The sequence below is a fragment of the Atractosteus spatula genome, chromosome 1 (genome assembly GCF_055471065.1).
Source record: "Atractosteus spatula isolate fAtrSpa1 chromosome 1, fAtrSpa1.hap1, whole genome shotgun sequence".
In the NCBI taxonomy this organism is placed as follows: domain Eukaryota; kingdom Metazoa; phylum Chordata; class Actinopteri; order Semionotiformes; family Lepisosteidae; genus Atractosteus; species Atractosteus spatula.
The window spans coordinates 74,330,399-74,336,627 of NC_142706.1; positions in this window are offsets into that span (position 1 = coordinate 74,330,399).

Below are 6,229 nucleotides of genomic sequence, written 5' to 3' on the forward strand. Positions count from 1 at the left end.
ACATACGACGTCATTTTGCAGCGTCGTATCACATTTGTTTTAATGGTTAACATTCGTAATGTTACTTTGAGCTGTTTTCTTGTAGGAAAATCAAAACAATTTTGGACGTATTGGAGGACGGTTTTGGCCGCATCAGTCTAATCCGTTATTAGAATATACATTTCTTTCAGCTTTGATGCTTAACGGCAGTTTTTGCCAAAGAGCCATGATCCTCAAGCAGCTGACAATACAACTATGTGCCACTAGGTGGCAGACGTGTCCTTATTTCAAGGTGAAGATATAAGGGCTAAAGTGTTTATATCCCAATTGAAAGCGGTAAAAATGACGGTCATATTTCAAAATGTCAAATTTTTAATGGATCTGATCTTTGGAAAAACGGGCAAGTCAAAGACATTTTCTTGAAATTTCATATGGTATAAGGTTACCAGTGGTATCCAGCGACTGGCGAACTAACGTCGGTAGCTAAATTAGCAGGCTTGACAATTGACACACCGAAAATTAAAACAAAAGCAACAAAATGTCCAACACATCCATGCAAGGTGCTGTGAGCAGTTAGAAGCGTTTTCGAGAACTGCCTGTTAATGGAGTAAAGCCGTGTAGATGCTGATGCTGTGATTACTATAATGGTAAAAAAGGAGCTATTTAAAGAAAACTTTTTCATCCGTTCTTTCCCCAAAAATACTCGAGAAGAATCTACGATCGAAGGGAACGAGCTTTCTTTCACGTTATATAAGAATTCCTCGTATGTAACTGAATGACAATTATGACAGTACAATAATCATGAAGAATTAACTTGCACTGTTTGTTTTTGGCCTTCTTCGTGAACTCGTCCGTAAACCTGAAATTGGATGAAAGCCTGATTATTACCAGTAATGTTCCAGCGTGGGGTATATTTGCGTAATAGATAAATCCCTTGCTCAATTCACTGCATTTGTTGTACTTATTATTTTATCAATATTAATTATTACCGCCTTTTCTTCTGGGTTTTCAAAATCCTCGGAATGCTTCGGTATCAAAAGGGTGTTGATAAATACTTAAATGAAGTATAATGAAAATTTAAAACGCACAGAAAATAGCGTAAAACGGTATAATTAATCACATGTTAAAACAGATTACTACCAACAGAAAAGAGTGTCAGAAAACAGCATCGAATTATCCATCCGGAAAATTGGGTTTAAAAGAAGAGCCAACTCGATAGGACCGTAAAGCTAAGTGCAAATAAAATACTGCCAATAAAAACGGGTGACATAAATTACAATTAAACCAAAACCGCAAACGTACAGTACGTATGTTGTATGTATTTACAGGCCTGTAAAATGTTCAGCAGTTAGAATCTTTTCCTTTCAGATACAGTTTGGTTGGTGTCAATAGGCACAAATACCATTATTTTAACTGTCGCTTGAAAAACTAGAGCTCTGAAAAGTCCGCTTTAAAACCATTCCTGAACTATTTCATGAGATGGTGTTTCTATCAAAAAGACAACGAGACAACGGAAACGTAAGAAGAATTTAATGCGTCTCGACTGTTCTTGCTCATAACATTGTCTTAATAACTGTATCGCTACAGATATCGATGGCATAGCACATGCCTCCGGAGTAGGAGATAATTCCTCGGCTTACTGTAGCCTTGATTTTATTATTATTATTATTATTTGCTTACTAGAATGATGCTGTGTATGAAGGTTGTGTGTATTTATGTGCTGCGTGTGTGTACGCTTGTATATAAACTACGATTTCAATCCCAGTAAGCAAACACGCTGTAATGCCCTGATGTTATTAGCATTTGACACCCTCCCCCTCCCCCCGTTAATCTTATTTGTATGATCATATCGACATGAACTAATTCCCAGTTAAATAGTTTATGTGTGAATTGCACTACCGTATCTGTCAGGTTTTTCTGTCACCCGGGTTCGTCCAATATGAATTTCACGACGATAAGAATAATGATCATGCTACTCCGCGTGTTCCGGACTTGCTGGCAGATACGAATCTACACTGATTTGCAATAAACGTAGCAAAACAGATTTGTCCACGTAGTGTTCGTGGTGTACTGCCACAAATAGGGTGGAAGGATAATAGAAACAGCTAATAGAAAATGTAAACCAGTAGTATTTATATCTAGATTGCTAACAACCACCAAAATACCTCCCTGTTTGAAGTCGGCTATGATTTTGAACGCATCTCACTAAAGCAGAATAAGCTGTTCAATACCCACGTGGTGAATGTTTATCAACAATGTTGTCGGTTTATGATCAACGACAAACGACGACAGCGGGCTATTTTCATTCTTCTTATTCAAGCGCACACAAGTATTTTCGCTTTGCATTAGACACACAAATACAGTACGATGCCAATTGTGCAGTCTGAAAATATGTACTGTGTAAGGTTTGTTTCAAAGTTTCAGAAGAAGGAAAAGGCCTTGTCCGTTATGTCTTTTCATGTTAATGTTTTGGAGAAGCTTTCTGATGAGGCGAGTAAGGTGAAAGAAAGGTTATAGCCAAAAATCTGGCGTGTTTTCCCCTTCTATGAGCAATACAGTATGTAATTCCCAAAGCATAGCTGTGATACAGCTCAACATTATAACTATCTGCACCTGCGTGCTCTGCAAGAATTGCGCAGGCAAATATGACCTGGACAATATTTACATACATATAAATTTACACACATTTAGAATTTTAAAGTATGCCCAAGCTCATCTTCCTTGTGAGGAGCAAATGAAGGTTTTCAGTTGTATTCAGGAAGACTATTCTGACTTTCACGGATAATAAGACACGCCGAAAATAGCCCTCGCGATGAGAACTGAAACAGAATGAAAGCTGAATAGTATATAGACGAAAATATCACCAAACGGACGAAAGGATGGGTCGACGTTTCTGAAACAGCAAAACGCCTAGACCGTATCGTGACGCGCGATTGTGTTCGGAGACGTCATCTGTCCTTGAGCTTGTCTGCTGGAAAGCACCTGTGACGCACTCGTGCTCCCCGAGGCTGTACTTGTGTTTGTTCACTAATATTTCCAGTTCAGCTCCTTCAGCAGTACGGATTCAGGAATCTCCAGCAAGGAAAAAAAAACGTATTCAGTTTTAGCTGGCTATGTTGTGTCGCTAGCTACACCGATTCTAAATTATTACCTTCTACCAATCAGTGATATCATCATCATCATCATCATCTTTATCAACAACAACATCTATATCTGTCCACAGCTACACCTCTGGGGAATTTGGGGAAAGCAATTCTTGAGATACTGTTTAAAAACACCGAACAGTTTAAGGCACTGATTTATCTTACGATATGGAAGGTGGGCATCTTGATATGACAGGCTTCTTCCTTTATGAAGAGGGGACTGAAGAGCCCTAAAAGTACTTGGGGTGCGAGTCCTATAGGCCTTTGTTCAACGTCTCGTGGAGTGCGGGGTAGGTATGCAGGTCTGACGTGCACACAAAAATAAAGAAAACAACAACAACCAAGAAATCGCTGAAGATTCCGGTCTTTATTTGTATCCTTAATTAATGAACAAGCAGTCAAAGCTTCAGCAGCTACAGCTCCTAACCGGGGCTTATCGGGTGCAGTGCAGCACGATTCTGACTGACGCCAGACGAGCTATGACGTACACGCCATATAAAACTATTTTAAAGGTCTTCAGGATTCCAACAAAAGCCTCACTGAATTCATATTTTTTTAAATATGTTTTGAGTACATAGAAAATTGAATCAATAATCCAAATTGTCAGCACTCCGTTTCTCGCCCTCCCGCTATATTTGTTTTTATTCGAATCCTTTGTTGGTGCCTGTTGTTACCAGATACTGTGGGGACACAGTTATAAAGTATTTCTTGACGCTGGTTTGTACAATAGTCTATGACGCATCCCACCGACGTAAAATATAATTTCATCCTAGATAAATATATTAACAATATAACGGCAATGTGTAAAAAAATAAAAGTTATTTTGATAAAAAAATACAATAGCTAAATACTGTGATAATAATGATGACGATACTGTCATTATATTACCGACAAATGAACATCATGTATGCATCACCGAGGATTTATATATTTTTCAACCATTTTTTAAACAAATGGGGTTTCGTCTCCACGTCTTCCAATACGTGTGACGTAGAAAGCCGATATGTAAATACTCTAAACCTAAATTAACTTAAGTTGAAGAAATCCCTATATTTAGAGAAGGCTAGCTTATTTTCCTGATATAATTATAGTTTCCAGAGCTATCCATGGTCACGAAGTTAAAGACTAGCATCTCCTGCAGGTACGCTGCTGCCTGTGATGTTTTGTCGGAGTTAAAAAACACATCCCGCTCACATTTCAGCGTTTGACAACTTCAGTTCGCTGTGTCAATTCCACACGCCAACAATTCGTCTGCTTCGTTTAAAGGGGTTTTACACTGTGGGGACGATGATGTTTAAAACGCCCCAGACCAAGTCATGACTGTATACTTTATAAAGAAAATTAAATTTTGATTTTCAAATTTAATTTCATGATTAGGGAGGTTACTGTAATCCGGGGTGCACTGCAACTTTTATTTGCTAACACAAATAGACATTATATGCACACAACATGACAGGTCATTGATATTTATATATATATCTTTGAAATTACATAAAACAACACAATGAAAACTATATTATGATTTTAACTGTATCATAACACTTTTTACAACAGAGGGTGAAATATAGCCTAATCCATGGCAAAGTTTAGATTAAACATGCAAAAGCATATCCAAAACACGCCATTGACTGCAAATGTAGATTGAAAGGAGAAACTACATTTCTTAGCATCGTTTTATCCCCTCTAGCTACGTTCGCTTTACTAAGATTTACGTAAAATTATCATTCGATATATTTGGTGTGATCCGTATTGATTTCTACATTAACACAATATTTTTCGTGCTTTCTTATTGTATCGAATACTACTACTAATCTTGCAACGCTGAAAACAATCTGACGCCGTTTTCAGAGAAGGTCGCATTTTCGACAGGCCCCGTTCGTGAGCTCACACGACAGACATACTCCAGATGCCAGAATTCTAATAATGTACAGCCTGTACATTACAGCCCGTATCAGTTTCGAAAACTTTAGCACTGAATAGCTTAGCATGAGGGAAGAAATAAATAGCAGCATTTTTCGAAGACGATATCTGAAGTTTCGTAACTTTGAAGAGTGACAACGAAACAACTGCGGACCTGGGGCTGCAATTATGTAGGAAGAGAAAGAAAACGTGTTAAATTGTGAAATAGTGGAAGAAAAAAAAAAGAAGTTGCCGGTCATAGGCTTACTGGAGAGAGGGAAAAAAAACATTTGCTGTCGTGCAATAAACGTTCTGGCAACAATTTGGGGATATTTCTCAAAGCAACAATAAAAACCTGTTTGCCTTTTCAACCTCTCAGCGATTCCATCCGATTGCGCCAATTGTGCACTGCAGCCCCGTCTCTTTCCAAAATAGCCCTCCTTGATCTGGTTAAGTGTTACAAATGGACTGAACAACGTGCCAGCAGACAGCAGGCTTGAACAACACGGAGGCAAAGGAAAGAAAACAGTCTCCTTATTTTAACTGGCCTCCTATTGAGATTTATTCATTAGGAACCCCTTGCTAATCAATTGCTATTCATGGGCGTTTTTTAACACACACATTAAAAGAGGCACAGATGCGTAGCATTATTGCTGCTGGCTTGGGGAAACTGTTAAAGTACGTAGAGGCGGGTTAAACTAATCAATCATGCTGACTAGTTTGTGCTGGAGAAAATTCATAAACCATATGGCACAGGGATGCTCGCAACCTTTTCTACATCAGCCCCGAGTCCGAACTCCCTGTGACAGTTGTTAGTTGAGAGAAAGTGAAAGGAGCGATAAGTGTACAATTGAACCTAATTGAATAAGACTGGAGGACAAAACGCCAGCCACTTAACATAAAGTGAAAGTCGCCCGGTCATTGTTTGGGAAAACAAATTGTTTTGAATATCAAACGGCCTGTAGCCTTACAACGAGTAAATTGAAAGTTAACTACAGTCAGAAAACGCACGTTAAGCTCAAAGGCCCTTTTCATTTTTGAGGTCTCCTTAGGTGAGTTATTTTAGGCTAGGTCTTGAATATTAATTGCTCAACTATAAACAGCACATTGAAAAAATAAAAACTTAGATTTATATAACACCTCGTTTATATATACACATATTCACTTTGTACAATTGATCATATCAGTGTATGTACATCTCTCATTCT